Source organism: Arachis stenosperma, chromosome 6 (assembly GCF_014773155.1).
Source record: "Arachis stenosperma cultivar V10309 chromosome 6, arast.V10309.gnm1.PFL2, whole genome shotgun sequence".
NCBI lineage: Eukaryota > Viridiplantae > Streptophyta > Magnoliopsida > Fabales > Fabaceae > Arachis > Arachis stenosperma.
The window spans coordinates 116,506,678-116,531,921 of NC_080382.1; the positions used below are offsets into that span (position 1 = coordinate 116,506,678).

A 25,244-nucleotide genomic window follows, 5' to 3' on the forward strand; every position below is an offset into this window, starting at 1 on the left:
TCGAATCTCATGTCGGATCTCCGGATATTCACTCTTTTTGAGTTTGAAAGGGACCTCAGGGATCACCTTCTTCATGGCCACAACTTCATAGAAGTGGTCTTGATGCACCCTTGAGATGAATCTTTCCATCTCCCATGACTCGGAGGTGGAAGCTTTTGCCTTCCCTTCCCTCTTTCTAGAGGTTTCTCCGGCCTTAGGTGCCATAAATGGTTATGGAAAAACAAAAAGCAATGCTTTAACCACACCAAACTTAGAAGGTTTGCTCGTCCTCGAGCAAAAGAAGAAAGAAGAGAGTAGAAGAAGAAGAAATGGAGGAGATAGAGTTGGCTTTGTGGTTCGGCCAAAGGGAGAGAAGTAGTGTTTAGGTTGTGTGAAAATGAGGTGGTGAAGATGGGTTTATATAGGAGTGGAGAGGGGTGTATGGTTCGGCCATTATGGGTGGGTTTGGGAGGTAAAGTGGTTTGAATTTGAATGGTGAGGTAGGTGGGGTTTTATGAAGGATGGATGTGAGTGGTGAAAAGAATAGTGGCATTTGATAGGTGAGGGGTTTTTGGGGAAGAGGTATTGAGGTGATTGGTGAATGGATGAAAAAGAGAGAGAGTGGTGGGGTAGGTGGGGATCCTGTAGGGTCCACAGATCCTGAGGTGTCAAGGAAGATTCATCCCTGCACTAAGTGGCGAGCAAAAATGCTCTTCATGCCAATTCTGGTGTTAAACGCCGGGTTGGTGCCCATTTCTGGCGTTTAACGCCAACTTCTTGCCCTTTCCTAGCGTTTAACGCCAGTCTGGTGCCCCTTTCTGGCGTTAAACGCCCAGAATGGTGCCATACTAGGCGTTAAACTCCCATTTGCTGCCCTTACTGGCGTTTAAACGCCAGTAAGATCTTCCTCCAGGGTGTGCTATTTTTCTTTCTGTTTTTCATTCTATTTTTGCTTTTTCAATTGATTTTGTGACTTCCCATAATCATCAACCTACAGAAAACATAAAATAACAAAAGAAAATAGATAAATATAACATTGGGTTGCCTCCCAACAAGCGCTTCTTTAATGTCAGTAGCTTGACAGTGGGCTCTCATGGAGCCTCACAGATACTCAGAGCAATGTTGGAACCTCCCAACACCAAACTTAAAGTTTGAATGTGGGGGTTCAACACCAAACTTAGAAGTTGGTTGTGGCCTCCCAACACCAAACTTAGAGTTTGACTGTGGGGGCTCTGTTTGGCTCTGTTTTGAGAGAAGCTCTTCATGTTTCCTCTCCATGGTGACAGTGGGATATCCTTGAGCCTTAAACACAAAGGATTCTTCATTCACTTGAATGATCAATTCTCCTCTGTCAACATTAATCACAGCCTTTGCTGTGGCTAGGAAGGGTCTGCCAAGGATGACAGATTCATCCATGCACTTCCCAGTCTCTAGGACTATGAAATCAGCAGGGATGTAATGGTCTTCAATCTTTACCAGAACATCCTCTACAAGTCCATAAGCTTGTTTTTTTGAGTTATCTGCCATCTCTAGTGAGATTCTTACAGCTTGCACCTCAAAGATCCCTAGCTTCTCCATTACAGAGAGAGGCATGAGGTTTATACTTGACCCTAAGTCACACAGAGCCTTCTTAAAGGTCATGGTGCCTATGGTACAAGGTATTGAGAACTTCCCAGGGTCCTGTCTCTTTTGAGGTAACTTCTTCCTAGACAAGTCATCCAGTTCTTTGGTGAGCAAAGGGGGTTCATCCTCCCAAGTCTCATTACCAAATAACTTGTCATTTAGCTTCATGATTGCTCCAAGGTACTTAGTAACTTGCTCTTCAGTGACATATTCGTCCTCTTCAGAGGAAGAATACTCATCAGAGCTCATGAAAGGCAGAAATAAATCCAATGGAATCTCTATGGTCTCATTGTGAGCCTCAAATTCCCATGGTTCCTCATTAGGGAACTCATTGGAGGCCAGTGGACGTCCATTGAGGCCTTCCTCAGTGGCGATCACTGCCTCTTCCTCCTCTCCAAATTCCGCCATGTTGATGGCCTTACACTCTCCTTTTGGATTCTCTCCTGTATTGCTTGGAAGAGTACTAGGAGGGAGTTCAGTAATTTTCTTGCTCAGCTGTCCCACTTGTGCCTCCAAATTCCTAATGGAGGACCTTGTTTCAGTCATGAAACTTTGAGTGGTTTTGATTAGATCAGAGACCATGGTTGCTAAGTCAGAGTGGCTCTGCTTAGAATTCTCTGTCTGTTGCTGAGAAGATGATGGAAAAGGCTTGCCATTGCTAAACCTGTTTCTTCCACCATTATTGTTGTTGAAACCTTGTTGAGGTCTCTGTTGATCCTTCCATGAGAAATTTGGATGATTTCTCCATGAAGAATTATAGGTGTTTCCATAGGGTTCTTCCATGTAATTCACCTCTTCCATTGAAGGGTTCTCAGGATCATAAGCTTCTTCTTCAGATGAAGCATCCTTAGTACTACCTGGTGCAGCTTGCATTCCAGACAGACTTTGAGAAATCAAATTGAATTGCTGAGTCAATATTTTGTTCTGAGCCAATATGGCATTCAGAGTATCAATCTCAAGAACTCCTTTCTTCTGATTCGTCCCATTGTTCACAGGATTCCTTTCAGAAGTGTACATGAATTGATTATTTGTAACCATTTCAATGAGTTCTTGAGCTTCTGTAGGCGTCTTCTTCAGATGAAGAGATCCTCCAGCAGAGCTATCCAATGACATCTTGGACAGTTCAGACAGTCCATCATAGAAGATACCTATGATGCTCCATTCAGAAAGCATGTCAGAGGGACATTTTCTGATCAATTGTTTATATCTTTCCCAAGCTTCATAGAGGGATTCACCTTCCTTCTGTCTGAAGGTTTGGACTTCCACTCTAAGCTTACTCAATTTTTGAGGTGGAAAGAACTTTGCCAAGAAGGCATTGACTAGCTTTTCCCAAGAGTTCAAGCTTTCTTTAGGTTGTGAGTCCAACCATATCCTAGCTCTGTCTCTTACAGCAAAAGGGAATAGCATAAGTCTGTAGACTTCAGGGTCAACCCCATTGGTCTTGACTGTGTCACAGATTTGCAAGAATTCAGCTAAAAACTGATGAGGATCTTCTAATGGAAGTCCATGGAACTTGCAATTCTGTTGCATTAGAGAAACTAATTGAGGCTTAAGCTCAAAGTTGTTTGCTCCAATGGCAGGAATAGAGATGCTTCTCCCATAGAAGTCGGGAGTAGGTGTAGTAAAGTCACCCAGCACCTTCCTTGCATTGTTGGCATTGTTGTTGTTTTCGGCTGCCATGGGTTCTTCTTCTTTGAAGATTTCTGTTAGGTCCTCTACAGAGAGTTGTGCCTTAGCTTCTCTTAGCTTTCGCTTCAAGGTCCTTTCAGATTCAGGGTCAGCCTCAACAAGAATGCTTTTGTCTTTGCTCCTGCTCATATGAAAGAGAAGAGAACAAGAAAATATGGAATCCTCTATGTCACAGTATAGAGATTCCTTGAGGTGTCAGAGGAAAAGAAAAATAGAAGGAGAGGTAGAAGAATTCAAACTTATCAAAAGAGATGGAGTTCGAATTGTTCATTGAGGAGGAGTGTTGGTCCATAAATAGAAGGATGTGAAAAGAAGGGAAGAAATTTTCGAAAATTAAGTAAAAGAGTTTGAAATCATTTTGAAAATTACTAATTGATTTTTGAAAACTAAGAGTGGAAAAGAAATCAAGTGATTTTTGAAAAAGATTTTGAAATTAGAAATTAAAAAGATATGATTGAAAACTATTTTGAAAAAGATGTGATTAAAAAGATATGATTGAAAAGTTGTGGTTTTTAAAAAGATATGATTGAGAAGATATGATTTGGAAAACAATTTAAAAAGATTTTGATTTTGAAAATTGATAACCTGCCTAACAAGAAAGATATGATTCAGACATTAAACCTTTCTCAACAGAAAAGGCAACATATTTGATATGTTGAATAAAATCATTAATTGTTAGCAAGTATCTTTGAAAATGGAAAGAAATTGATTTTGAAAATATATGATTGAAAAGATTTGATTTGAAAAAGATTTGATTTTGAAAACTTGAAAAAAATTTGAATTAAAAAAAAACAGAATCTTCCCTCTTGTGCCATCCTGGCGTTAAACGCCCAGAATGGTGCACATTCTGGCGTTTAACGCCCAAAACACTACCCTTTTGGGCGTTAAACGCCCAGCCAGGCACCCTGGCTGGCGTTTAAACGCCAGTTTTCCTTCTTCACTGGGCGTTTTGAACGCCCAGCTTTTTCTGTGTAATTCCTCTGCTAAATGTTCTGAATCTTCAATTCTCTATATTATTGACTTGAAAAGACACAAATTAAAAAAATTTTGGGTTTTTAATAATAAGGAATAATCAAAATGCAACTAAAATCAAATAACAATGCATGCAAGACACCAAACTTAGAAGTTTGTATACTATTGACACTAACAAAATGAGAATGCATATGAGAAACAACAAAACACTCAAGACAAGAGAATTTAAAGATCAGAACAAGGAAATCATCAAGAACATCTTGAAGATCAATGAAGACACATGCATGAATTCGAAAAAAAAAATTGCAAGAAGAACAGAAACATGCAATTGACACCAAACTTAAAATGAGACACTAGACTCAACAAGAAACATAAAATATTTTTGGTTTTTATGATTTTGTAATTTTTTTGGTTTTTTTTTCCGAAAATTATGTGGAGAAGAAAATAAAGATATCAAAATTCTTAATGAGAATTCCAGGAATCATGCAATGTTAGTCTAAAGCTTCAGTCTAAAGAAATTAGACATGGCTAGCCAAGCTTCAGCAGGACATTACATTCAAGAGCTAAATTGATGAGAATCAATCAGCTTTGGTGATGATAAGAACATCACCTTGAAACACTAGAATTCATTCTTAAGAACTCTGAAGAAAAATACCTAAGCTAAGCAACAAGATGAACCGTCAGTTGTCCAAACTCAAACAATCCCCGGCAACGGCGCCAAAAACTTGGTGCACGAAATTGTGATCATCAATGGCACCATCAACATGGTACACTCAATTGAAATCTCAACTCTTTATCACAACTTCGCACAACTAACCAGCAAGTGCACTGGGTCGTCCAAGTAATAAACCTTACGCGAGTAAGGATAGATCCCAAGGAGATTGTTGGTATGAATCAAGCTATGGTCACCTTGTAAATCTCAGTCAGGCGAATTCAAATGGTTATGGATGATTTATGAATAAAGCATAAAATAAAGATAGAGATACTTATGTAATCCATTGGTGAGAATTTCAGATAAGCGTATGGAGATGCTTTGTCCCTTCCGTCTCTATGCTTTCCTACTGTCTTCATCCAATCCTTCTTACTCCTTTCCATGGCAAGTTGTATGTTGGGCATCACCGTTGTCAATGGCTACAATCCTGTCCTCTCAGTGAAAATGTTCAACGCGCTCTGTCACAGCACGGCTAATCATCTGTTGGTTCTCAATCAGGTTGGAATAGAATCCAGTGATTCTTTTGCGTCTGTCACTAACGCCCAGCCTTTAGGAGTTTGAAGCTCGTCACAATCATTCAATCATTGAATCCTACTCAGAATACCACAGACAAGGTTTAGACCTTCTAGATTCTCTTGAATGCCGCCATCAATTCTAGCTTATACCACGAAGATTCTGATTAAGGAATCCAAGAGATAAACATTCAAGCCTTGTTTGCTTGTAGAACGGGAGTGGTTGTCAGGCACGCGTTCATAAGTGAGAATGATGATGAGCATCAAATAATCATCACATTCATCATGTTCTTGGGTGCAAATGAATATCTTAGAACAAGAATAAGCTGAATTGAATAGAAGAACAATAGTAATTGCATTAATACTCGAGGTACAGCAGAGCTCCACACCTTAATCTATGGTGTATAGAAACTCCACTGTTGAAAATACATAAGAACAAGGTCTAGGCATGGCCGTGAGGCCAGCCTCCCAATAATCTAAGATAGCATAAGACTACTCAAAGATAGCTACCGAGATGAAAATACAATAGTAAAAGGTCCTATATGTAGAGAACTAGTAGCTTAGGGTTTACAAAGATGAGTAAATGACATAAAAATCCACTTCCGGGCCCACTTGGTGTGTGCTTGGGCTGAGCATTGAAGCTTTCATGTGTAGAGACTTTTCTTGGAGTTAAACGCCAGCTTTTGTGCCAGTTTGGGCGTTTAACTCCCATTCTTGTGCCAGTTCCGGTGTTAAACGCCAAAATTCTTGAGCTGACTTGGAACGCCTGTTTGGGCCATCAAATCTCGGGCAAAGTATGGACTATTATACATTGCTGGAAAGCCCAGGATGTATACTTTCCAACGCAATTGAGAGCGTGCCAATTGGGCTTCTATAGCTCCAGAAAATCCACTTCGAGTGCAAGGAGGTCAGAATCCAACAACATCTGCAATCCTTTTCAGCCTCTGAATCAGATTTTTGCTCAGATCCCTCAATTTCAGCCAGAAAATATCTGAAATCACAGAAAAACACACAAACTCATAGTAAAGTCCAGAAAAGTGAATTTTAACTAAAAACTAATAAAAACTAACTAAAATAAACTAAAAATATACTAAAAACAATGCCAAAAAGCGTATAAATTATCCGCTCATCAAGGGCCGACTCTAACTCCTCCCTGAGACGCATCACTTCCTGGTAGGCCGTGACATAGCATTCTTTGTGTCTCAATGCCGTGTCCTCATCCAACCTCATAGAAGCCGCCAAGGCAAGGGAGCTAGCCTTCTCTCCCTCCAGATCCTTCTCCAGTTTGCCCACTTTTACTTCGAGCTCCTCCTTCAGACCCTTCATCCGGTCGAACTCTCGTTTAGCCTCGTCCATAAAGGCCTTGGTGGCATGAAGGGGAAGATTTTGGGCAGTTCGGTACAAGGCGACTCCCATATGTGCCATCTTAATGCTGCTTCGAGTTATAAAATCTAAGTGATGAAGGAGAGAAACATCATCCATAGAGAGGGCACCATAAGGACCAATCTGCTGGTCACCAAATCCAATGGGGTCAAAATCAGGCGCATCCAGATTGAAGGGCTCAACAGTTCGATGTCTTTTGGAAGGAGGAACGGCCGTAGAAGAAACCACAGTAACAGCAGAAGATTACGGAGGATCCACTACGCGAACTCGAGGAGTAGGTGAAGAACTGTAGATTGATGGTCTAGAAGTTATAGTAAACTCTTGTTGTAAGTATAGTTACGAAACCAAGCAATCAACCTTTCTTACAAACGTTTTGGTTGTCACAAGTAACAAACCCCTAAATAAATTGATAACTGAAGTATTTAAACCTCGGATCGTCTTCTCAAGGAATTGCAGGGAGGTATGTTCTTATTATTGGCTATGAAAAAGGTAAAATTGGGGGTTTTGGAAATAAGAAAGAAGTATGACAAGTAATTCAAATGACAATTAAAATAAATACATAACTATAAAATAAACTCTTGGCAAGATATGAAATTTCGAAAGTCCTATCCTAGTTACTCCTATAAGAATGGAAGTTAATCCCACTTAGTTAACCTTTGCATAAGCAAGGGAAAGTCCAGTGAACCAATTGGTTAGATTTCCCAAGTCCTAGCCAAATCCTAAGGAAAGACTAGAGTTAGTGGAATTCCAGTTAATTAGCCGACATAACAATCAATCATGAATAGTTGGTAACTCAAGATCTTCCAGTTAATCAATTAAAGCCAATAATATAAAACGCTAAATGAAAATCATAGATCTAAAAATACCTCAATTGTAATTAAATATAAAATTAAATCCAACATGGAAAGATTTATGAATCAAATGGGCAACATAAGTAATTAACAAATAAAAGTATTAGAGTATCTAAAAGTAGAAACAAAACATAAATTAAAGAACCTTGAACCTGTGATGAAGAAGTAATATTCTTAATTTCTAAAAATCCTAATCCTAAAATCCTAAGAGAGAGGAGAGAACCTCTCTCTCTAAAAACTACATCTAAAACTATGAACAGTGAATTATGAAAAGCATGTTGAGTCTCTGCATGTTCCCTGACTTTAATCTGTATTTCTGGGCCGAAAATTGGGTTGAAATCTGGCCCAGAATCTCTGCCAGCAACTTTTGTAATTCTACAGATCGCATACGTCACGCGGACGCGTCGTCCACGCGTTCGCGTCACTTAGCATTTCTCGTACCACGCGTGCGCGTCGTCCACGCTTTCGCGTCGTTCGTGCAGCTTCCAATCCGCGCGGTCGCGTCAGGCACGCGAACGCATCACTCTGATTTTTTCCATTTCGCGCGGTCGCGTGAGCCATGCGACCGCGTGACCTTTCGCTGGTCATCTCCTCAATTCCTTGTATTCCTTCCATCTTTGCACACTTCCTCTTCATTCTCTAAGCCATTCCTGCCCTATGAAGCCTGAAACACTTAACACACAGATCAAGGCATCGAATGGTAATAAGAGAGGATTAAGATTAGCTAAATTAAGACCAAAGAAGCATGTTTTCAATCATAGAACTAAACTAGGAAGGAATTGTAAAATCATGCAAATCTTATGAATAAGTGGGTGAAAAGCTTGATAAAATCACTCAATTGAATACAATATAAACCATGAAATAGTGGTTTATCAGCCTCCCCACACTTAAACATTAGCATGTCCTAATGCTAAACTCAAGGAGACCAAATAAATGAGTAGGGAAAGGCAAGACTCATGCAATGCAACCTATGAATGTGAATGCAACTACATGCTAAAATGATTCTACCTACTTGGTGAAAATGTAAATAAATCCTTCAAGAATAAATATGAACTGGATTTCACTAATTCAAATCACAAAATACAATATAAGTAACTTGCAAGAAGAAGATAGCTCATGAAAGCAGGGAACATAGAATTAAGCACTGAACCCTCACTCGTAGTGTATATCACTCTAATCTCTCAGGTGTATAGGGTCAATTCTCTCAATTATCTACTAATCTTGCTTTCTATAGCTTGCTCTTCATCTAACAATCAACAAAAATTCAATGCACCAATACACAAATCAAGAGGTCTTTTAAGGGTTGTAATGGGGTTAGGGTCAAGGTAGGATTGTATTTGGCCAAGTGGACTAAAATTTGAATCCTTAATTAACATGAACTTTCCACCTAACTTAAGACAATCCATTTAATTAAAATGCAAAATCTAACTTCCTATTAACTGTGCTTTCTACATATTTATGCATTCCAAGTTTTGAGTACAACTCATATGCATTGATTTCACTATTTATTTTGGGGCATTTTGTCCCCTTTTATTAATTGCTCTTTTCTTTTTCTTTTTCACTTTTTTTTTATTTTTCTCAATGCATATGATTAAAGTATTGAATGCAATAACATGTGCTCAACCATTATTTTGCACATTTTCACTAAAATATACAACACCCAATTATTCAAACCAAATATTTTCAAACCCAACTTCCCCACACGTAAATCATGAGCACTTTTACTAGTCTAAGCTAACCAAGGATTCAAATTAAGGACATTATTGTTTTCCGCTTAGAGTTAGTAATGAGCTAGAGTAAAGAACAAATGGGTATATTAGGCTCAAATTGGTTTGCAAAGGATAATGAAAGGGTAAGGCCATTTGGGTATGTAAGCTTAGTGAAACAAGGGCCTCAATCATATCAGTGCATGCAAACATCAAACAATGAAAATATAGAATTAAGCAAGACAAAGATCACAATTTTAGAGAGAAAAACACACACCAAAAATAAAATATTGGTTGATAAAATGCAACCAATCAAATAGGCTCAAAATCTCACTGGTTTTGTGTGTTCGAGCTTTAAACCATGTTCCAAAATAAGATTTCTTCAAATAGGTTTTTCAAAAATTTTTATTCAAATTAGTGAAATACTATAAAAATTTCTTGAAAAAGAAAATATTACTTTAACCAAGTGGTAAAATATGCACAAAAAACAAACATGCAATCAAACATGCAAATGCAACAATGAAAAACAAAAATTGGTGTTGAGAAGGGACTAACTAACCCGTGGAGATCGGTATCGACCTCCCCACACTTAAAGGTTGTATCGTCCTCGATGCATGCAAAGATGTGCAGGTGGGCGGGTGTTGTGGTTCCTCAGCCGGTGCTCGTTGTAGAGTCTTTCTCTTTACTCTTTCTGGTGGCCAGCCTAAAAAAGTGAGGAGAGAAAGGGACATGAAGTCAAAGGGATAGAGCAAGGGAGAGGGTAGTATGAGTGATAATCATGTCAAGTAAGGAAAATAGTGAATGAAAGACATGGTCGCGATTCCATGTAATCAGTTCATTAATGGAAATATAGGGCATGATAAATTGAGGCATTTAGATGCAAGATGTTTATTGGCATGCTGGCAAAGGCATAAGTAGCATAAATCAAGCATTAAAAGCCATAATGTATTATTAGTCGTGAGAAACTAACAATAACATTTGTATTGACAATTATATTCAATTAATAAAATATTAGAAAGGGTTTTGTGAAAAGCAGGCATTAGAGTAGAAGGATAGAAGATACTGAAAAACAGTGTATAATGCCATACATGCGTTTTCACAAACACTTAGCATGCATGGTAAATAAGTTATTGAATGGATTAAATTGAACATGCAAGCAATCCTTTAAAAATTAATATATAATTGTCAAACAATTCACAAAAATATAGACAATAATGACCCAAATAAATTTCTAACACTAATGAAAATAATGCAATGAATGAAAGTATGCAAATAAATTAAATAAAATGAAAGAAAAGAAGAATGAGAAGTGAAAGAAAAGAAGAATGAGAAGTGAAAGAAAAGAAGAAGAGGTAAGTAAGAAAGAGGTAAGAAAAAATTAGGATTGGGGGAGAAAAGATAAAATTTTGGCGCGGATCAGGATAAGCTGTGCGGCGCCAGCGACGCGGACGCGTGGGAGACGCATTCGCGCGACTCGCGCTTTAAGTTAATCGACGCGGTTGCGTCGGTCACGCGGACGCGTGACTCGTTTTATGCGACTGGCGTGAGGGCTACCTCACGCCCGCACAACTTTCTGTTCAAAAATCTTATTTTGCCAAAATATGGGTGACGCGGTTGCGTGGGTCATGCGATTGCGTGAGTGGCCAATATTGGGATATGACGCGGACGCGTAGGGCACGCGTTTGCGTGGTAGGGATTGTGCGTCTAGCACTAATCCAGCACCACTCCAGGATAACTTTCGGCTATGCACTCTTTTTACGTCGATTACCAGGTCACGCGTTCGCGTGGGTGACGCGGACGGGTGGGAGGCATTTTTCCCACATGACACGGACGCGTTAGCGACGCGGTCACGTCGGTCAAATTGTGCCAAAGGCACGTCTCCAGCCACGCTCTCGTGTGACTCTCTGTTCAATTTATTTTCTCCCTAATGCACATACGACGCGGACGCGTCGGCGACGCTCACGCGTCGCGTGCGTAAAATTTTTTTTTATATGATTATGCAGTATGCAGAGTGCAATGCTTAATATGAATGCTATGCATGTTTCCAGGTTCAATAAAAATTCAAAAACAAACAAAACATATTAGAATTAAAACTGAAAAGGGACGATCATACCATGGTGGGTTGTCTCCCACCTATCACTTTTGGTTAAAGTCCTTAAGTTGGACATTTGGCGAGCTCCTTGTCATGGTGGCTTATGCTTGTACTGATCCAGGAATCTCCACCAATGTTTGCAAATCCAATATCCTCCGGGATCCCAAATCTTGTTTCTACACCCGTCTTCAAGTTGATTATCATGATTCCATCCGGGTGGTTCAGCTTTAGAATTCTCACTGAAGTGTCCAAACAACTTCCTAGACCCATTCAGCTGAGCTCTATACCAACCTTTGCGTTTAAACTTTGAGCTTCCAACCATAATAAACCTGGCAGGACAATTCTTACCACTGAGCATCTTCCTCTTACTCTTAATGCCACAAAGAGCTCTAAGTTGACCATCCGTCTCCAATAGCCCATATTCAAGTGGAATTAGAAAGCTAAGGGATATGAATTTTACCCACTTGAATGTTGCGAAGGATGATGGCAACTTAGGGGGAGGTGTTTCTAATGAACGTGCAAGCTCCACTTCCTTGTGCTCTTCTTCGACATCTTCCACCTCTTTGCAATCTTCTTCAATATCAACCTCTTCCTCTTGGTGGATTTTTTCCGATTCAATTTCTTCTTCATTTTGCACCAAGGGCATGGGAGGTTGTTCTTCTTCTTCTTTAATCTCCATGTCAAGTCCAATGGGAGAGGATTCAAATGTAGATAAGAATTCATTAATGATTGAATCCATCTCTTGATCATCTCCTTCAAAGTCTTCAACTATGATATGCTTTGGAGGTTGTACACCCTCTGCAACATTAGTTTCAAACGTCTTTGAAGGATGCTCTATAACTTGACTTTCCCATGGAGGTTCAGCATCTCCTAAGTCTTCAACCACTGCCTCCTCTTCTTTTCCAATAATTCTGGCTTCCTCCACTTGTTCCAATATCAAATCGTGCTGCTCACTATCCACCGGAGTGCCCAATTTCTCCTTCCTGCTACGTTCTTCAGTAGATTTCCCACATGAAACCATGGGAGTTCTTTGAATGTCCAAACGTCGGGAAGGTAATCGATTTCTTGCTTGATCCAGGTATTTAAGTATGAAATCGTATTCATCCTCGATGATTTTCTTTTCAATTATTTCTTCACCTTCAAGCAAAAAATCCTCCTTGATGGCTTCTTTTTTATGATAACTCCCTTCAACTACTCCTTCATCTGCAAAGGTCTCTACTACCTTTACCTTTAGTGCCTCCTCTAGCTCCTTATGAAGTATGGATTTACGAAGATGATCCCTTCTCTCTTGTTCCATGTCAGTAGTATCATTGGGATCATGTTGCTCTTGGGTTGATGGATGTGGGTGCCCTTCCATGGATGGTGGTGATGGGATGGGTGGATCATTATGTGGTTGAGATGGAAGGGTAATGAAGCTTGAGGGTTGAATATCGGGTGTAGAGGGTTGGCCCAAGCGGGATATAAGTGCTTGAAGTGTAGAGGCGAGACTAGTGATAGAGGTAAGTTTGCTTTCTATGGAGGTTTGAGGTGTATAGGAGGGTTCATTTGTTGGGAGAAAAGGTTCATAACACGGAAGTGGTTCCTCTTGATAAGGATATGGAGATGGTGTATATTGAGGTGGTGGTTCTGGGTATGGTTCATATGGTGGTTGGTGTGGTGAATGAGCATTGGGGTCATATGGAGGTGAATGGTGGAAAGGGGCTTGTGAGTGTGGTGGTTCAAAGTTATGTTGTGAGGATGGTCTCTGAGCATACGGTGGGGCTTGTTGGTAGCTACTAGGCGGTCCACCATATCTATCAGCTTGGTATGCATTGTAGGATGGTCTTTGTCCATGATATCTAGGAGGGTGTTGTTGCCTAAAGGGTTGATCAGATCCTCTTGGCTCCGTCCATATTTGATTTCTTTGACCTTGATGCATCTTTCTGTTATAGCTTCCATTCCTTGCAACAAAATTAGAACTAAACTCAAAGCGAGAGGGGTGAGAATTCATAGTAGTTATCAGAAATAAGGGGGAAAAGAAGAAACAAATAAACAAGTAAAAGAAAATTTTTTTTTGAAAAATATTTACAATAACCAATAATAAGGCACACGTTTGCAATTTCCCGGCAACGGCGCCATTTTGAAGAACTATAGATTGATGGTCTAGAAGTTATAGTAAACTCTCGTTGTAAGTATAGTTACTAAACCAAGCAATCAACCTTTCTTGCAAACGTTTTGGTTGTCACAAGTAACAAACCCCTAAATAAATTGATAACCGAAGTATTTAAACCTCGGGTCCTCTTCTCAAGGAATTGCAGGGAGGTATGTTCTTGATGAGCGGATAATTTATACGCTTTTTGGCATTGTTTTTAGTATGTTTTTAGTATGTTTTAGTTAGTTTTTAATATATTTTTATTAGTTTTTAGTTAAAATTCACTTTTCTGGACTTTACTATGAGTTTGTGTGTTTTTCTGTGATTTCAGGTATTTTCTGGCTGAAATTGAGGGACCTGAGCAAAAATCTGATTCAGAGGCTGAAAAGGACTGCAGATGCTGTTGGATTCTGACCTCCCTGCACTCGAAGTGAATTTTCTGGAGCTACAGAAGCCTAATTGGTGCGCTCTCAACAGCTTGGAAAGTAGACATCCTGGGCTTTCCAGCAATGTATAATAGTCCATACTTTGCCCAAGATTTGATGGCCCAAACTGGCGTTCCAAATCAGCTCAAAATTGCCCGGCGTTAAACGCCGGAACTGGCACAAGAATGGGAGTTAAACGCCCAAACTGGCATAGAAGCTAGCGTTTAACTTCAAGAAAAGTCTCTACACATGAAAGCTTCAATGCTCAGCCCAAGCACACACCAAGTGGGCCCGGAAGTGGATTTTTATGTCATTTACTCATTTCTGTAAACCCTAGGCTACTAGTTCTCTACAAATAGGACCTTTTGTTATTGTATTTTTATCTTTTGATCATTTTCGATCTTAGGATCATCTTTGGACGTCTAGTTCTTAGATTATTGGGAGGCTGGCCTCACGGCCATGCCTGAACCTTGTTCTTATGTATTTTCAACGGTGGAGTTGCTACACACCATAGATTAAGGTGTGGAGCTCTGCTGTACCTCGAGTATTAATGCAATTACTATTGTTCTTCTATTCAATTCAGCTTGTTCTTGTTCTAAGATATTCATTCGCACCCAAGAACATGATGAATGTGATGATTATGTGACGCTCATCATCATTCTCACTTATGAACGCGTGCCTGACAACCACTCCTGTTCTACAAGCAAACAAGGCTTGAATGTTTATCTCTTGGATTCCTTAATCAGAATCTTCGTGGTATAAGCTAGAATTGATGGCGGCATTCAAGAGAATCCGGAAGGTCTAAACCTTGTCTGTGGTATTCTGAGTAGGATTCAATGATTGAATGACTGTGACGAGCTTCAAACTCCTGAAGGTTGGGCATTAGTGACAGACGCAAAAGAATCAATGGATTCTATTCCAACCTGATTGAGAACCGACAGATGATTAGCCGTGCCGTGACAGGGTGCGTTGAACATTTTCACTGAGAGGACGGGACTGTAGCCACTGACAACGGTGATGCCCAACATACAGCTTGCCATGGAAAGGAGTAAGAAGGATTGGATGAAGACAGTAGGAACGCAGAGAGACGGAAAGGACAAAGCATCTCCATACGCTTATCTGAAATTCTCACCAATGAATTACATAAGTATCTCTATCCTTGTTTTATGTTTTATTCGTATATCATCCATAACCATTTGAATCTGCCTGACTAAGATTTACAAGGTGACCATAGCTTGCTTCATACCAACAATCTCTGTGGGATCGATCCTTACTCGCGTAAGGTTTATTACTTGGACGACCCAGTGCACTTGCTGGTTAGTTGTGCGAAGTTGTGAAATTATGTTTAGACCATGGTATTGAGCACCAAGTTTTTGGAGCCATTACTGGGGACTGTTTGAGCTGTGAAAAGAATGAATCACAATTTCATGCACCAAGTTTTTGGCGCCGTTGCCGGGGATTGTTGAGTTTGGACATCTGACGGTTCATCTTGTTGCTTAGATTAGGTATCTTTCTTCAGAGTTCTTAAGAATGAATTCTAGTGTTTCAAGGTGATGTTCTTATCATCACCAAAGCTGATTGATTCTCATCAATTTAGCTCTTGAATGCAATGTCCTACTGAAGCTTGGCTCGCCATGTCTAATTTCTTTAGACTGAAGCTTTAGACTAACATTGCATGATTCCTGGAATTCTCATTAAGAATTTTGATACCTTTATTTTCTTTTCCACTTAATTTTTGAAAAATCCAAAAAACTTACAAAATCATAAAAACCAAAAATATTGTATGTTTCTTGTTGAGTCTAGAGTCTCATGTTAAGTTTGGTGTCAATTGCATGTTTCTGTTCTTCTTGCATTCATTCATGTGTCTTAAGTGATCTTCAAGATGTTCTTGATGATTTCATTGGTCTGATCTTTAAATTCTCTAGACTTGAGTATTTTGTGTTTCTCATGTGCATTCTTATTTGTTTTAGTGTCAATGGTATACAAACTGCTAAGTTTGGTGTCTTGCATGCATTGATTATTTGATCTTAGTTGCATTTTGATTATTCCTCATTATTAAAAATCCAAAAATTTTTTTATTTGTGTCTTTTCAAGTCAATAATACAGAGAATTGAAGATTCAGAACATACAGCAGAGGAATCACACAGAAAAAGCTGGGCGTTCAAAACGCCCAGTGAAGAAGGAAAACTGGCATTTAAACGCCAGCCAGGGTATCTGGTTGGGCGTTTAATGCCCAAAAGAGTAGAGCTTTGGGTGTTAAACGCCAGAATGTGCACCATTCTGGGCGTTTAACGCCAGGATGGCACAAGAGGGAAGATTCTGTTTTTAATTCAAATTTTTTTCAAGTTTTCAAAATTCTTCAAAATCAAATATTTTTCAAATCAAATCTTTTCAATCAAATCTTTTTCAAAATCAATTTCTTTCTTTTTCAAAAATACTTGCTATCAATTAATGATTTGATTCAACATTTCAAGTATGTTGCCTTTTCTGTTGAGAAAGGTTTAATGTTTGAATCATATCTTTTCTTGTTAGCCAAGTCATTAATTTTTAAAATAAAATCTTTTTAAATTGTTTTTCAATCATATCTTTTTTATTTCTAATTTCAAAATCTTTTTCAAAAATCACTTGATTTCTTTTTCACTCTTGGTTTTTGAAAATCAATTAGTGTTTTTCAAAATGTTTTTAAAATCTTTTACTTAATTTTCGAAAATTTCTTCCCCTCTTCTCACATCCTTCTATTTATGGATTAACACTCCTCCTTAATGCACAATTCGAACTCCATCTTACTTGATAAGTTCGAATTCTTCTACCTCTTCCTTCTATTTTTCTTTTCCTCTGACACCTCAAGGAATCTTTATATTGTGACATAGAGGATTCCATATTTTCTTGTTCTTTTCTCTTTCATATGAGCAGGAGCAAAGACAAAAGCATTCTTGTTGAGGCTGACCCTGAACCTGAAAGGACCTTGAAGCGAAAGCTAAGAGAAGCTAAGACACAACTCTCTGTAAAGGACCTAACAGAAATCTTCAAACAAGAAGAACCCATGGCAGCCGAAAACAACAACAATGCCAACAATGCAAAGAAGGTGCTGGGTGACTTTACTACACCTACTCCCGATTTCTATGGGAGAAGCATCTCTATCCCTGCCATTGGAGCAAACAACTTTGAGCTTAAGCCTCAATTAGTTTCTCTAATGCAACAGAATTGCAAGTTCCATGGACTTCTATTGGAAGATCCTCATCAGTTTTTAGCTGCGTTCTTACAAATCTATGACACTGTCAAGACTAATGGGGTTGACCCTGAGGTCTACAGACTTATGCTATTCTCTTTTGCTGTAAGAGATAGAGCTAGGATATGGTTGGATTCACAACCTAAAGAAAGCCTGAACTCTTAGGAAAAGCTAGTCAATACCTTCTTGGCAAAGTTCTTTCCACCTCAAAAATTGAGTAAGCTTAGAGTGGAAGTCCAAACCTTCAGACAGAAGGAAGGAGAATCCCTCTATGAAGCTTGGGAAAGATACAAACAATTGATCAGAAAGTGTCCCTCTGACATGCTGTCTGAATGGAGCATCATAGGTATCTTCTATGATGGTCTATCTGAACTGTCCAAGATGTCATTGGATAGCTCTGCTGGAGGATCTCTTCATCTGAAGAAGACGCCTACAGAAGCTCAAGAACTCATTGAAATGGTTGCAAATAACCAATTCATGTACACTTCTGAAAGGAATCCTGTGAACAATGGGACGAATCAGAAGAAAGGAGTTCTTGAGATTGACACTCTGAATGCCATACTGGCTCAGAACAAAATATTGACTCAGCAAGTCAATTTGATTTCTCAAAGTCTGTCTGGAATACAAGCTGCACCAGGCAGTACTAAGGATGCTTCATCTGAAGAAAAAGCTTATGATCCTGGGAACCCTTCAATGGAAGAGGTGAATTACATGGGAGAACCCTATGGAAACACCTATAATTCTTCATGGAGAAATCATCCAAATCTCTCATGGAAGGATCAACAAAGACCTCAACAAGGTTTCAATAACAATAATGGTGGAAGAAACAGGTTTAGCAATGGCAAGCCTTTTCCATCATCTTCTCAGCAACAGACAGAGAATTCTAAGCAGAGCCACTCTGACTTAGCAACCATGGTCTCTGATCTAATCAAAACCACTCAAAGTTTCATGACTGAAATAAGGTCCTCTATTAGAAACTTGGAGGCACAAGTGGGTCAGCTGAGTAAGAGAATTACTGAACTTCCTCCTAGTACTCTTCCAAGCAATACAGAAGAGAATCCAAAAAGAGAATGCAAGGCCATTAACATGACCTACGTGGCCGAACTAGGAGAGGAGGAAGAGGCAGTGAACGCCACTGAGGAAGACCTCAATGGACATTCACTGGCCTCCAATGAGTTTCCTAATGAGGAACCATGGGAATCTGAGGCTCACACTGAGACCATAGAGATTCCATTGGATTTACTTCTGCCTTTCATGAGCTCTGATGAGTATTCTTCCTCTGAAGAGGATGAGTATGTCACTGAAGAGCAAGTTGCCAAATACCTTGGAGCAATCATGAAGCTAAATGACAAGTTATTTGGTAATGAGACTTGGGAGGATGAACCCCCTTTGCTCACCAAAGAACTGGATGACTTGTCTAGGCAGAAATTACCTCAAAAGAGACAAGATCCTGGGAAGTTTTCAATACCTTGTACCATAGGCACCATGACCTTTAAGAAGGCTCTGTGTGACCTAGGGTCAAGTATAAACCTCATGCCTCTTTCTGTAATGGAGAAGCTAGGGATCTTTGAGGTACAAGCTGCAAGAATCTTACTAGAAATGGCAGACAATTCAAGAAAACAAGCTTATGGACTTGTAGAGGATGTTCTGGTAAAGGTTGAAGACCATTACATCCCTGCTGATTTCATAGTCCTAGAAACTGGGAAGTGCATGGATGAATCCATCATCCTTGGCAGACCCTTCCTAGCCACAGCAAAGGCTGTGATTGATGTGGACAGAGGAAAATTGATCATTCAAGTGAATGAAGAATCCTTTGTGTTTAAGGCTCAAGGATATCCCTCTGTCACCATGGAGAGGAAGCATGAAGAGCTTCTCTTAAAACAGAGTCAAACAGAGCCCCCACAGTCAAACTCTAAGTTTGGTGTTGGGAGGCCACTACCAACTTCTAAGTTTGGTGTTGGGAGGTTCCAACATTGCTCTGAGTATCTGTGAGGCTCCATGAGAGCCCACTGTCAAGCTATTGACATTAAAGAAGCGCTTGTTGGGAGGCAACCTAATGTTATATTTATCTATTTTCCTTTTTATTTTATGTTTTCTGTAGGTTGATGATCATGAAAAGTCACAAAATCAATTGAAAAAGCAAAAACAAAATGAAAAACAGAAAGAAAAATAGCACACCCTGGAGGAAGACCTAAGGGCAGCAAATGGGCATTTAACGCCAGAAAGGGGCACCAGACTGGCGTTAAACGCCAGGAAAGGGCAAGAAGTTGGCGTTAAATGCCAGAAATGGGCACCAGCCCGGCGTTTAATGCCAGAATTGGCACAGAGAGCATTTTTGCTCGCCACTTGGTGTAGGGATGACTTTTCCTTGACACCTCAGGATCTGTGGACCCCACAGGATCCCCACCTACCCCACCACTCTCTCTCTTCTTCACCAATCACCTCAACACCCCTACCCCAAAAATCCCTCACCTATCAAATCCCATCTATCTCTTCACCACTCACATCCATCCTTCATAAAACCCCACCTACCTCACCATTCAAATTCAAACCACTCTCCCTCCCAAACCCACCCTCCCATAACCGAACCCTACCCCTCTCTCCACCCCTATATAAACCCATCTTCACTCCTTCATTTTCACACACCCTAAACACTACTTCTCCCCCTCTGGCCGAACCACAAAGCCATCTCCATCTCCTCTATTTCTTCTTCTTCTACTCTCTTCTTTCTTCTTTTGCTCGAGGACGAGCAAACCTTCTAAGTTTGGTGTGGTAAAAGCATTGCTTTTTGTTTTTCCATAACCATTTATGGCATCTAAGGCCGGAGAAACCTCTAGAAAGAGGAAAGGGAAGGCAAAAGCTTCCACCTCCGAGTCATGGGAGATGGAGAGATTCATCTCAAGGGTGCATCAAGACCACTTCTATGAAGTTGTGGCCATGAAGAAGGTGATCCCCGAGGTCCCCTTCAAACTCAAAAAGAGTGAATACCCGGAGATCCGACATGAGATTCGAAGAAGAGGTTGGGAAGTTCTTACCAACCCTATTCAACAAGTCGGAATCTTAATGGTTCAAGAGTTCTATGCCAATGCATGGATCACCAAGAGCCATGATCAAAGTGTGAACCCGAACCCAAAGAATTGGCTTACAATGGTTCGGGGGAAATGCTTAGATTTTAGTCCGGAAAATGTAAGGTTGGCATTCAACTTGCCCATGATGCAAGGAGATGAACACCCTTACACTAGAAGGGTCAACTTTGATCAAAGGTTGGACCAAGTCCTCACAGACATTTGTGAAAAGGGCACCCAATGGAAGAGAGATTCAAGAGGGAAGCCGGTTCAATTGAGAAAGCATGACCTCAAGCCCGTAGCTAGGGGATGGTTGGAGTTTATCCAACGCTCAATCATTCCCACTAGCAACCGGTCTGAAGTCACTATAGACCGAGCTATCATGATCATTAGTGTCTTAGTGTCTATGCCTTAAAGTTATGTATTTTCAACGGTGGAGTTTCTACACACCATAGATTAAGGTGTGGAGCTCTGCTGTACCTCGAGTATTAATGCAATTACTATTGTTCTTCTATTCAATTCAGCTTGTTCTTGTTCTAAGATATTCATTCGCACCCAAGAACATGATGAATGTGATGATTATGTGACGCTCATCATCATTCTCACTTATGAACGCTTGCCTGACAACCACTCCCGTTCTACAAGCAAACAAGGCTTGAATGTTTATCTCTTGGATTCCTTAATCAGAATCTTCGTGGTATAAGCTAGAATTGATGGCGGCATTCAAGAGAATCCGGAAGGTCTAAACCTTGTCTGTGGTATTCTGAGTAGGATTCAATGATTGAATGACTGTGACGAGCTTCAAACTCCTGAAGGCTGGGCGTTAGTGACAGACACAAAAGAATCAATGGATTCTATTCCAACCTGATTGAGAACCAACAGATGATTAGCCGTGCCGTGACAGGGTGCATTGAACATTTTCACTGAGAGGACGGGACTGTAGCCACTGACAACGGTGATACCCAACATACAGCTTGCCATGGAAAGGAGTAAGAAGGATTGGATGAAGACAGTAGAAACGCAGAGAGACGGAAGGGACAAAGCATCTCCATACGCTTATCTGAAATTCTCACCAATGAATTACATAAGTATCTCTATCCTTGTTTTATGTTTTATTCGTATATCATCCATAACCATTTGAATCTGCCTGACTAAGATTTACAAGGTGACCATAGCTTGCTTCATACCAACAATCTCCGTGGGATCGACCCTTACTCGCGTAAGGTTTATTACTTGGACGACCCAGTGCACTTGCTGGTTAGTTGTGCGAAGTTGTGAAATTATGTTTAGACCATGGTACTGAGCACCAAGTTTTTGGAGCCATTACTGGGGACTGTTTGAGCTGTGAAAAGAATGAATCACAATTTCGTGCACCAGTTCTTATTATTGGCTATGAAAAAGGTAAAATTGGGGGTTTTGGAAATAAGAAAGAAGTATGACAAGTAATTCAAATGACAATTAAAATAAATAAATAACTATAAAATAAACTCTTAGAAAGATATGAAATTTCGGAAGTCCTATCCTAGTTACTCCTATAAGAATGGAAGTTAATCCCACTTAGTTAACCTTTGCATAAGCAAGGGAAAGTCCAGTGAACCAATTGGTTAGATTTCCCAAGTCCTAGCCAAATCCTAAGGAAAGACTAGAGTTAGTGGAATTCCAGTTAATTAGCCGACATAACAATCAATCATGAATAGTTGGTAACTCAAGAGCTTCCAGTTAATCAATTAAAGCCAATAATATAAAAAGATAAATGAAAATCATAGATCTGAAAATACCTCAATTGTAATTAAATATAAAATTAAATCCAACATGGAAAGATTTATGAATCAGATGGGCAACATAAGTAATTAATAGATAAAAGTATTAGAGTATCTAAAAGTAGAAACGAAACATAAATTAAAGAACCTTGAACCTCTGATGAAGAAGTAATATTCCTAATTTCTAAAAATCCTAATCCTAAAATCCTAAGAGAGATGAGAGAACCTCTCTCTCTAAAAACTACATCTAAAACTATGAAAAGTGAATTATGAAAAGCATGTTGAGTCTCTGCATGTTCCCTAACTTTAATCTGTGTTTTTGGGCCAAAAATTGGGTTAAAATCCGGCCCAGAATCTCTACCAGCGACTTTTGTAATTCTGCAGATCGCGCACGTCACGCAGACGCGTCATCCATGCGTTCGCGTCACTTAGCATTTCTCGTACCACGCGTGCGCGTCGTCTACGCTTTCGCGTCGTTCGTGTAGCTTCCAATCCGTGCGGTCACGTCAGGCACGCGAACGCGTCACCCTGATTTCTTCCATTTCGCGCGGTCGCGTGAGCCATGCGGCCGCGTGACCTTTTGCTGGTCATTTCCTCAATTCCTTGTTTTCCTTCCATCTTTTCACACTTCCTCTTCATTCTCTAAGCCATTCCTGCCCTATGAAGCCTAAAACACTTAATACACAGATCAAGGCATCGAATGGTAATAAGAGAGGATTAAGATTAGCTAAATTAAGACCAAAGAAGCATGTTTTCAATCATAGAACTAAACTAGGAAGGAATTATAAAATCATGCAAATCCTATGAATAAGTGGGTGAAAAGCTTGATAAAATCACTCAATTGAATACAATATAAACCATGAAATAGTGGTTTATCAGTAGGGATCATTCTCCTCGGGCCGGGAGAACTCAGCATGGACGGTTTTGATATTACCTGAGAAGACCCTTCCCCATCAGTCCGGGTCGAGATGTTTTGAGTTGCAGTAGCCTTTCTCGCCTTTTTAAAGGCCTTCATCGCATCATTATTCTTTGCCATCTCTGAAAAATGAAAACAGTTTTACCGACCGGGAAATAAAGAGAAAATAAAAACAAGAAACAAAATACGTCAAGTAATACCCAAAGCAGTTCGAACAAAGGATGGGTCCCCCAAAGATTTCTTAGTATCCAGATGAGGAGGTTCCCCCCAAATATCCTCCAAAACATTTACAAAGGCCTGCTCGACTTTGTTCAACATCTCCCAAGTATATCGGGATACTACTACATTCTGTTGCCAATGCAGAGGGAAGGATGGTTCATCATTCGCTTCCAGAAAAAAGGGACGAGCTCCCTCATTAGCTCGAACCTTGAAGAAATAATTCTTGAAGTCCCTGAAGGACTCGTCATACATGGTAAAAACCTTATGTCCTTGTGCAGATCTAAAAGAAACCCACGAGGCTTTCTTTTTTGAAGAAATCTCGGGCTTAGTTAACACAAACAAATAAAGGAAAAGAGTTTGAGAAGGGGTAACATCCAATTCTTGACAAAGAAGTTGAAAAATCTTAATAAAGCCCCAGGAGTTCGGATGAAGCTGGGACGGAGCTACAATACATGGCCACAACAAGTCGGTCTCAAATGAAGTAAAGGAAAAAGTGATGTCCAACTGGCTGAAAAAATAGTCTAAGCATAAAAGAAAGGGCGCTCCCCCTGGGTCAGGACAGGGAAGCAAACCCTCTCCTCGGAGTCAGGTGCCACCAATTCATAATTCTTTTCTTGATCTCTACTCTTACAAAGACGGTGTTGTTTCCTAAGCTCCATACAGAATTCAGCGTTGACCACAGAAACACACATCAAGACAAGGGAGTCCAACCAATCGGACATCCCTTCAGGAAACTTAGAGGACGTCTCTACAATATTTTTGCGAGAAGACATAGCCAACTAGTCCTACAAATAAGAAAAGGAGATTGGATTACTAAAAACATCTCAGACGAGATCAAAACAACTCAACCAGCATAGTCCAGCACAGTACAAACAACAAAAGGGAACCCCAGGACCCACACCAAAAAGGTCCAGGGGCATCCTTTGGAGGCAATCAAGGAACAAGGATTCAGGAAAATCTACAAGACTAACGTCCCAACAAAAACTTGCAGTAAGGACAAAGAGAAACCTTTTCTCAGAAAGCAACATCCCAAAAAGAAAAAAGAAAGTCATCACCACCAGAAAGCCATCAAGATAGCTACCTTCCAAATTTACAGTCTTAGCTTATCAAACAAAAAGCAAAATAACGCGAAGAAAATAAAATGAGCCACCAAAAGAAAAAGTTCTTTTATGGGATTCATCAGCAAAGAAAGCTATCAGCATGTGGAACAAATAAGCAGAAAAAGAAAAACAAGCAGTATGAACCCTAGAATACAGAGGGACTAGCTTAAAAGCAAGAAAAAACCCCGAACAGCAAACAAGCAGGCGCACAGTGATACGAAAAGAATCAAACTTTCCAGCGTGCATTTAAAGCAAAATCAAAGCTTTATCAAAAATCAAAAGGTAAAGCAACGAAAGAAGTAAGGGAGCAGAAAGCAGAACCAACCTGGAGAAAGGAGAAAAGTTTTGAAAGACTGAAAGGCGAAGCGATGAAAGATGTTCCTCGAAACAAAAGCATCAACAATTACCAAGCGACGTCACAAGATAAATGCAAAAATGAAAATTTCAGACGAAAACAGAAGGGGAGAAAGAAAAGGGGAAGTTACAGCAAAGAAGCAAGAGAAGAGAAACCATTTTTTTTTGAAAAAGTTCAAAATGAACGAAGAAACGGAGCATTAACAGAATTAATGAGGTTATTAAACCCTCGCGCATTCCCAAAGCAGAGAGACGCGCATTTTCAAAAAAATAATAAATTCAAAAGAAATATTCCGCATTCAAAGGAGAACTCTACAAAGAAGAAATCGACAAAATGCCCGAGTTCGGCTTCACCCGAGAAGGTTCGAAGTCCTACAAATAAAGACTCGACCTCCAAATAAAGACCGAGCTCGAGCAGGGGCACTGTTCATACCCTAGATCAAGCTGTCCGATCCGGGATGTTTGGCAACAAAGCGACCGACCTCTTCAGGTCAGACTATCCGACCTCTTCTCAAAGAGCTCAGCC

The 25,244-nt window shown here is 39.9% G+C and overlaps 1 non-coding gene across 1 annotated transcript; it reads left to right on the top strand.

Moving 5' to 3' along the window:
* Positions 1-2,769: 2,769 nt before the first annotated feature.
* On the top strand, positions 2,770-2,877 carry LOC130938463 (small nucleolar RNA R71). Its single transcript, XR_009069627.1, has one exon. It is a non-coding gene; the product is annotated as a small nucleolar RNA R71 (small nucleolar RNA).
* The last annotated feature ends 22,367 nt before the right edge of the window (positions 2,878-25,244 follow it).